We start from the raw sequence: 9288 nt of genomic DNA on the forward strand, positions 1-9288 counted from the left end.
CGATGTCCTGACCTCGTGATCTGCCCACCTCTGCCTCCTAAAGTGCTGGGATTACAGGTGTGAGCCACCATGCCTGGACTGTTCCTGATATTTTCTTTTTTTAGTTTTTAGGAGACAGGGTCTTACTTATGCTGCCCAGGCTGGTCTCAAACTCTAGACCTCAAGCAATCCTCCCACCTCAGCCCCCAAAGCACTGAGATTATAGGTATCAGCCACTGTGTCTGGTCTTAGAGGGAAATTTTGTAGTTTTTCATCATTAAGTATGTTGTTGGCTATGAGTACTCCATAGAAGCTATTTATCAGGTTGGAGCAATTGTCTTCTATTCCTAGTTTGTTGTCTCCACAAATTCTAATATGTTGGGTTTTAATTTTCATTCAGTTCAAAATACATTCTGATTTCCCTTTTGATTTATTTTTTACCCATATTTTGTTTGGAAGCATGCTACTTAGTTTCCAAATATTTGGGGATTTTCCGGGGATCTTTTCAGTATTGATTTAAATTTTTTTTTTTTTGAGATGGAGTCTTGCTCTGTCGCCCAGGCTGGAGTGCAGTGGTGCAATCTCGGCTCACTGCAGCCTCCGCCTTTCAGGTTCAAGTGATTCTCCTGCCTCAGCCTCCCGAGTAGCTGGGATTACAGGCACCCACAATCATGTCTGGCTAAGTTTTGTGTTTTTATTAGAGACAGGGTTTCACCATGTTGGCCAGGCTGGTCTCCAACTCCTGACCTCAGGTGATTTGTCTGCCTTGGCCTCCCAAAGTGCTGAGATTACAGGTGTGAGTTACTGCACCTGGCCTCGATTTTAATTTTCACTGTGGTCAGAGAATATACTTTCTTTCTATGACTTGAATCCCTTAAAAAATTTTTTAAAATAAAAATTTAGTCAGCTTTCTAGAGAACTTTTGAATTTATTGTTTTATGGCCTAGAATGTGGCCTATATTGGTAAATCTTACTTGGACACTTGAGAAGAATTTGTATTTTGCTGTTGTTGGGTAGAGTACTCTAGAAACGTCAATCAGGTCAAGGTTAATGGTGTTGTATGAGTGTACTATAATCCTGACTTTCTGCCTACTTATTGGTCTTAGTCTGCTCAGGTTGCTGTTACAAATACCATAGACAGGATGGCATAAATAATAAGCATTTATTTTTCACAGTTATGGAGGCTGGAATTCTGAGAACAGAGTGTTAGCCTAGTTGGGTTATGGTGAGAACCCACTTCATGACTTGTAGACAAGCCACCTTTCTGTGTCCTCACAGGATGAGGACAGAGAGAGAGGAAGCAAATTCTCTGTGTTTCTTCTTATAAGGGCAGTAATCCCATGATAAGGGCTTCACCCTCATTACCTAATTTTCTCCCAAAGACCCCATCTCCAAATACCACCATATTGAGGATTCAAGTTTCAACACATAATTTTTGGAGAGAAGGGAGGACACAAACATTTAGTCCACAGCATTATTCTATCAATTATTAAGATAAGGTTATTGAAATATCCACTATAATTGTGATTTGTCTATTTTCTTTGCAGTTCCATCGGTTTTTCCATTATATATTTTAAAACTCTGTTATTAAATGCTTAAGTGTTTAAAATTATCATGTCCTCTTAATTAACCCCTTTATTATTGCAAAATGACCTCATCTATCCCTGATAGTATTCTTTTCTCTGAAATCTAGTTTGCCTGACATTATTTAGATTTTTTTTGTCTGATGTAGGTATGATATATCTCTTCATCCATTTAAACTATTTGTGTCTTTATATTTAAAGTTTGCTTCTTGTAGGCAGCATATACTTGGTCTTGCCTTTTTTAAAAAATCCAATCTATTGGCTGGGCACAGTGGCTCACGCCTGTAATCCCAGCACTTTGGGAGGCCAAGGCAGGCGGATCACGAGGTCAGGAGATCGAGATCATCCTGGCCAACAAAGTGAAACCCCATCTCTACTAAAAATACAAAAAATTAGCTGGACGTGGTGGTACGTGCCTGTGGTCCCAGCTACTCAGGAGGCTGCGGCAAGAAAATTGCTTGAACCTGGGAGGCAGAGGTTGCAGTGAGCCAAGATCATGCCACTGCAATGGAGCCTGGGTGACAAGGCAAGACTCCATATTAAAAAAAAAAAAAAAATCCAATCTAGCTCTGCCTTTTCATTGAGATGTTTAGACCATTTACATTTAATGTGATTACTGGTATGATTAGGCTTTAGTCTATCATCTTGCTATTTATTTTCTATTTGTCTCATCTGTTTTCTGTTCATTTTCCTTTTTCTATCATCTTTTGGAATAACAGAATAATTTTTACAATTTCATTATATCTCCTTTGTTGATTTCTTAGTTACAACTCTTAGTTTTGTTATTTTAGTGGTTGTTTTAGACTTTTAGTGTACTTGTTACCTTATCACATTGTACTTTCAAGTGATATAACGCTTCACAAATACTATAAGAACTTCACAAGAGTATAATTCCATTTATCCCCTTCTGACCTTTATATTGTTGTTATCATACATTTCACTATTTTTCCCAAATGTATTATTATTTTTGCTTAGTCAATTGTCTTTTAAAGAGATTTAAATCAGGTAAATATTATATACTTTCCTATGTAGTTATCATTTTCAGAGCACTATATTCCTTTGTGTAGATCCAGATTTCCATCTGGTATGACTTTTCTTCTGTCTGAAAAGACATTTCTTATTGTTCAATACTAGCGGTGATGAATTCTTTCAGTTTTTGTTGCTGTGATAGCCTTTATTTCATTCTTTATTGAAAGAAATTTTTGCTAAGTATAGAATTGTAGACCAATGTTGTTTTGTTTTGTTTTACTTTGTTTCTTTCAGCACTTTAAAGATGTCATGGTATTTTTTCTGGCTTACATAGTTTCTAAGAAGTCTTATGTCATTCTTATCTTTGCTCTTCTGTATATAATGCTTCTTTTTACCCAATTACCACTGGTTCAGCAATTCAACTATGATGTGTTTTAATGTGTGTAGTTTTCTCATGTTTATTCTTTTTGAGGTTTACTGAGCTTCTTGGATCTATGGCTTTATAATTTTCACCAAATTTCTTTGACATTTCTTCAAAAGTGTTTTCTGCCTCTTTGCCTCTTTCCTCTCTTTTCAGTATGTATTTTTGATTCTTGGTACTGTCTCACAGGTTCCTCCAGTTAGTCTTTGTCCAGACTTTTCTCTCTGTGCTTTATTTTGAATAATTTCTATTTATATGTCTTTAATGTTATACTAATCTTTTCTTTTGCAATGTCCAATCTGCTGTTAATCCCATTGAGATTAATTTCAAATATTCTTCATCTCTAAGAATTTGCTTTGGATTTAAGTCATATACATCCCATGTCTTTCCTCATTATGTTCATGTTTTCCTTTATCTCCTTGAGTACTTGCAACATTAATAGCTATCTTAAGGCTTTTGTCAGCTAATTCAATAATCTGTGTCATTCTGGGTCTACTAATTTATTTTTCTCCTAGCTCCGGGCCATAATTTTCTACTTTTCTGCATGCCTGGTGACTTTTTGTTGGACAATAAACACAGTGAATTTTACATTGCTGAGTGCTAGGTTCTGTTGTATTTCTCTAAATAGGGTTAGGCTTTGTCCTGCCATGCAGTTAAGTTACCTGTGGATCTATTTAAGGTCTGCTATTAAGCTATTCTTTTATGGAAAGCTGTGAGCAGCTTTTACTCTAGGGATAATTTAGCCCTACTACAAAAGCATAATCTTTTTGAGGATTCTACCAATGCTGTCTGTATTACAAGGTCTCTCCCCATTCTCATTAGTGTAAACCTCAACTATTCCCAGACTTTTTTGAGTTCTGGGAATTATCTGGTCTACTGCTTTCTGTTTGTTCTTTCTGTTTGATCTCATGGTGTTTCATCCCACACATGTACTGACTGGAACTCTCTTAAGGGTCAGAGGACCCCAGAGCTCCTGAGCTCTGTCTCTGTTCAGATACTTCCTATTATTTTTCCCTGCAAGTTTCAGCCACCTCAGCCTTCCTGACTCATTTAAGGGTCAGGGGACCATCTACAGAGTTCCTGATCTCTGTTTCTGTTCAGATACTTCCTGTTATTTTTCCCTGCAAGTTCAAGCCACCTTAGCCTTCCTGAACTCTAATTTCTGTCTCCCCAATTCAGTGATACGGTGGATCTCTGGTTCCCTATCTTTGTGCTGCACACTGGAAGTGCCCTGAATAAGTAAGGTAGGCAATCATAGCCTTCTATCTGTTTTCCTTCTCTCAGGGATTTACAGTTCTGTAAATCTATTGTCCAATACCTGAAACACTTGTTTTATATATTTTGTCTGCTTTTATAGTTGTTTATAGTAGAGGGCAATTCCCACAGAATTTAATCCTTCATAGGTAGGAATGAAAGTCTCTAACTTAGTTGTTTTCATTATTGATTTGTACTTCAAAATATCATTTAACTAATAGATGATGACTTTATTAAAGATTGGTAGAGACTTCTAAGAAAATTGTGTTTGGCTGGACATGGTGGTGCATACTTGTAGTCCCACCTACTCTGGAGGCTGAGGTGGGAGGATCACTTGAGCCCAGGAATTCTGGGCTATGCTGTTTTGATGCCTGCAGTAAGTTTGGCTTCAATATGGCAAACTCTTGGGATTGGGGGACCATCAGGTTGACTAAGGAGGGGTAAACCAGCCCAGGTCAGAAATGGAGCAGGTCAGGACTCCCATGCTGATGAGTAGCGGAATTATACAAATTAACTCATAATGGATCAAAGACCTAAATGTAGGAGCTAAAAGTATAAACCCTAGGACTAAATCTTCATGATCTTGGATTTGGCAGTGTTTACTTAGATATGACCCCAGAACAGGCAAAAGAAAAAATAAATTGGAATTCATCAAAATTAAAACCTTATGTGTATCAAAGGACACTATCAAGAGGGTAAAAAGACAACACACAGGGTGGGAGAAAATATTTGAAAATCATGTATCTGATTAAGGGTCTAGTATCCAGAATATTTAAAGAATGTTTACAACTCAACAACAGAAAAGGTAATTCAGCTTACCAATGGGCAGAGGACTTGAATAGACATTTCTCCAGAGAAGATATACAAATGGCCAACAAACCATTTGGCCATGTTGTTATGGCCAACATGACAAGATGCTCAACGTCATTAGAAAAATGCAAATCAAAACCATTTCACACCACTTCATGTCTATTAGCATGGCTAATAGACGGCTTCAATTGTGTTTCCCTCCCCCACTCCACCCCCTCAACAACCCGGCAAAAAATATATTGGAGTCCTAACCCCCAGCATCTGTAAATGTGACCTTATTTTGGAAATAGGGTCTTCGCAGATTTAATCAAGATGAGGTTATTAAGGTAGGCCTTAATCCAATGACTGGTGTCCTTAAAAGAAGGGAAATTTGGACACAGAAACTAGGGAAGATGGCCATTTAGGGAGACGCGGCAGAGGTTATAGTTATGTTGCCACAAGCCAAGAAATGCTTGGAGCTACCAGGAACTGAAGAAGGCGAAAAAAAAAAAAAAAAATCCTCTTCTATCTAGAGGCTTCAGGGGAAGCATGGCCCTGAAAACACCTTGATTCTGGATTTCTAGTTTCCAGAACTGTGAGACAATAAACTTCTGTTGTTTTAAACTACCCAGTTGGTGGTTTTTTTTTTATGGAGCCCTTAGACACTAATACAGCTATAATTTTTAAGTGAAAAATAACAAGTTTTGGCAAGAGTAGTGTCTTTTTGTTTGTTTTGTTTGTTTTTAAATTTTATTTGTCAACTTGGCTGGGCCATGGAGCTCAGACATTTGGTCAAATGTTATTCTGGATGTTTCTGTGAAGATGTTTTTGGGATGAGATTAACGTTTAACTTGTTGGATCTAGAGTAAAGCAAATTATCTTCCCTAACCTGAGTGGGCCTCGGCCAATTAGCTGAAGGCTTTAATAGAACAAAGACTGACCTCCCCCTAAGCAAGAAGGAATTTTGCCTGCAGATTTCCTTTGAACTGCAACTCTTCCCTAGGTCTTCAGCTGCCAGACTACCCCAACAGATTTGGGATTTGCCAAACCTCCACAATTGTGTGAGCCAATTCCTTAAAGTAATTTTTTCCCTTTCTTGATGTATGTTTTTCTAGAGAACCCTGACTAATACAGTGAGGATGTGGAGAAACTGGAAGGCTTATACATCGTTGGTGGAAATGGAAAATGGTGCAGCCACTCTGGAAAACCATTTGGTGGTTCCTCAGTAAGCTAAACATAGAATTACCATGTGACCCAGCAATGGCACTCTTAGGTATATACCCAACAGAACTGAAAACAGGTGTTCAACCCAAAACTTGTAAGTGAATGTTTTCAGCAGCCCGGTTGGCTGTTGCGAAGAGGTAGAAACAACCCAGTTGTGCACCAACTAATGGATAAATAAAACGTGGCATATCCATACAATAGAATATTACTCAACCGTAACAAGGAATGAAATTCTGATATATGCTACAACATAGAAGAACCAAGCTTAAAAACATTATGCTAAATGAAAGCAGCCAGGCACAGAAGGTCATATATTGTGTGATTCCATTTATATTAAATATCCAAATAGGCAATTTCATAGGGATAGAAAGCAGGTTAGTAGTTGCCAGGGCCTCGGAGTAGGGGATAATAGGAGTAAGCTTAATGTGTACAGGGTTTCCTATTGGGGGGATGAGAATGTTCTGGAACTAGATCGGGGTGACGGCTGCACATCACAGATGTGCTAAATGCCATTGAATTGTACACTTTAAAATTGTAATTTTTTTTTTTTTGAGACGGAGTTCTGCTCTTGTCACCCAGGCTGGAGTGCAGTGGCGCAATCTTGGGTCACTGCAACCTCCATCTCCCAGGTTCAAGTGATTCTCCTGCCTCAGCCTCCCGAGTAGCTGGGATTATAGGTGCGCACCACCACATCTGGCTAAGTTTTGTATTTTTTCATCAGAGACAGGGTGTCACCATGTTGGCCAGGCTGGTCTTGAACTCTTGACCTCAGGTGATCCACCTTCCTTGGCCTCCCAAAGTGCTGGGATTACAGGCATGAGTCATTGGGCCCAGCTAAAATAGTAAATTTGTTATATGTGTTTTACCACAGTTTTGAAAAATATGTTCACATATACATAGGATTATGAATTCACAATTTAATGAACAAACTGAGGTTGTGGAAATGAACTTTTTAACTAACAAAAATGGAAAGGTGAACCAAGAATTAAAAGTCTTAAAATGAATCATATGTGTGTAACCAGCACAGTACACAAACAGGATTAGGAACTGCAATTGCAAAGCAACTTTGTCTCCTAATGTCCCTTGAAATCCAATTCGTTGTGTTCATGTATCGTCTAACTCTCAAAGTAAAACCCAGGCCTCCATAACTTCTCTAGTAATTTTTAAAAAAATTTCTGTAGTCACACTTAAAGTGCAAACAGTCTCATTTCAGAGATGCAAATGTGCAATCCCGTTATAATCAAAATAGCCTATCATGTGAAGGTGACTCCTCTGGGTGTACTGGGGGCGAGAGGCCAGCATCCAGGAAGCAAGGCCTCCCTTGTTTAAGGACAGAGCAGTGGGGGTGAAGAAGTAGCAAGAGACAGTCCTTACTTAAGGTGTGGTGGTGGTGACTGGGCGCTGCTGGGCAAAAGTTTAACAGCTTCCTTCCCCCACAGGCTCCTCAGATGCTCCTTGGAGTGGTTCCTCTCTTCCCTTCCCCCAGTCTCCCATCCTCATCTCCCATCACCTGGGGTCTCTTGGGGTGAGGCTTTCTCCCTGGCTCTTTGCTCTCTACTCCTTCCTCAGCACTGCGAGTCTGAAGTGCGTCTCCTTGAAACCCCTAGCCTCTTGCCCAGGCTCCATCACCCCAGGATACAGGCCAGTTCTACATGCGTGCTCTGCCCTGACAAACTCTAGGAGTGGAGACTGCACCCAGACTCTCCCTTGCTTCGTCATCAAACTTAGCCAGCACTGGCATCTCATCCTTTAGACTTTTCCAGGCAGGGGTCTGTTTAATCCATCAGATCAGGGATACATACTAAGCTCCGCAGAGGCCCTTTTCCCTAGCCTTGAGATGAAGTGTAGGTGGCACCCACTGCTCCCACTAGGGAGATGCCAAACATGCCAATGGCTCTTTTCAAATAATTCTCACCCCAAATCCTCTTCCTTTATCTTAACTCCTGATTCTTCACACCCTTAATGTGGGTGGGGGTGTTGAGAATGACAGGTTTTTGACCGCTCTGTTGTAAATGCTGCAGATGGTCTAGCCATGTGGTCTCTATTACTCCTTCCAGCAAACATCTATTTTAATCTTGTTACATGTGTTTATAAATACCTGCATTCATTATTTAACACAGTAACAGCCACCACTGAGTCCCTAATTTGTAGCAAAGCACTAGGCCCTTTTTACAAACATCTCAGTTATTAACAAGTATGTTCATAACTACTTTATCTATTTCATAACTAAGAATTTGTATAGATAGTATTTTAAAATCTATGGAGTACATTATTCAGGTACTGAGTTTAAGATTCTCAGTGGGAAGAAATATTCTGAAAACCTAGTCACAGGACTTCAGATCTGGAAAGGACTTCAGAGGTGACGTCATCAACCCTACTCATTTCCTATAAGCAGCAGCTGAGGTCCCCAAGGGCTGAGTGACTTGCCCAAGGCCGTCACAGTGAGAGGAGATGAGAAGATACGAGTTATCACTCACCACAGCTGCCTCTTATTCACAAAAAATACCAGGTATAACTCCCCAATGCAATCCCTCCCCCCTCCCCCCTCCCCATGATAGGCCCCGGTGTGTGATGTTCCCCTTCCCGAGTCCAAGTGATCTCATTGTTCAGTTCCCACCTATGAGTGAGAACATGCGGTGTTTGGTTTTCTCTTCTTGTGATAGTTTGCTAAGAATGATGGTTTCCAGCTGCATCCACGTCCCTACACCAACATGGCACAAGTATACATATGTAACAAACCTGCACGTTATGCACATGTACCCTAGAACTTAAAGTATAATAAAAAAAATTAAAAAAAAAGAATCGTAAGACCACCTAAGAAGAAATATTTTGTAAAAAAAAAATTTCAAATAAATGTTTTAGAAAAAAAAAAAAAACTAGATAAATGGGTTCCTGCTGCTAATTTTAATATTTATCAAACCAATGGTGGAAATGAATTTTTAATGCAAAATAACTATTTCAGAGTCTAAACAAATGGAACACACTGGGCTTTCAACACTACATAAAGCTGTATGAATCCCAACCTACTGTACAGGAGAATAATGGATTCTTAATCGAATCTGTGCCTCA

The sequence above is a fragment of the Colobus angolensis genome, unplaced genomic scaffold (assembly GCF_000951035.1).
Source record: "Colobus angolensis palliatus isolate OR3802 unplaced genomic scaffold, Cang.pa_1.0 Scaffold8, whole genome shotgun sequence".
Taxonomy (NCBI): Eukaryota; Metazoa; Chordata; class Mammalia; order Primates; family Cercopithecidae; genus Colobus; species Colobus angolensis.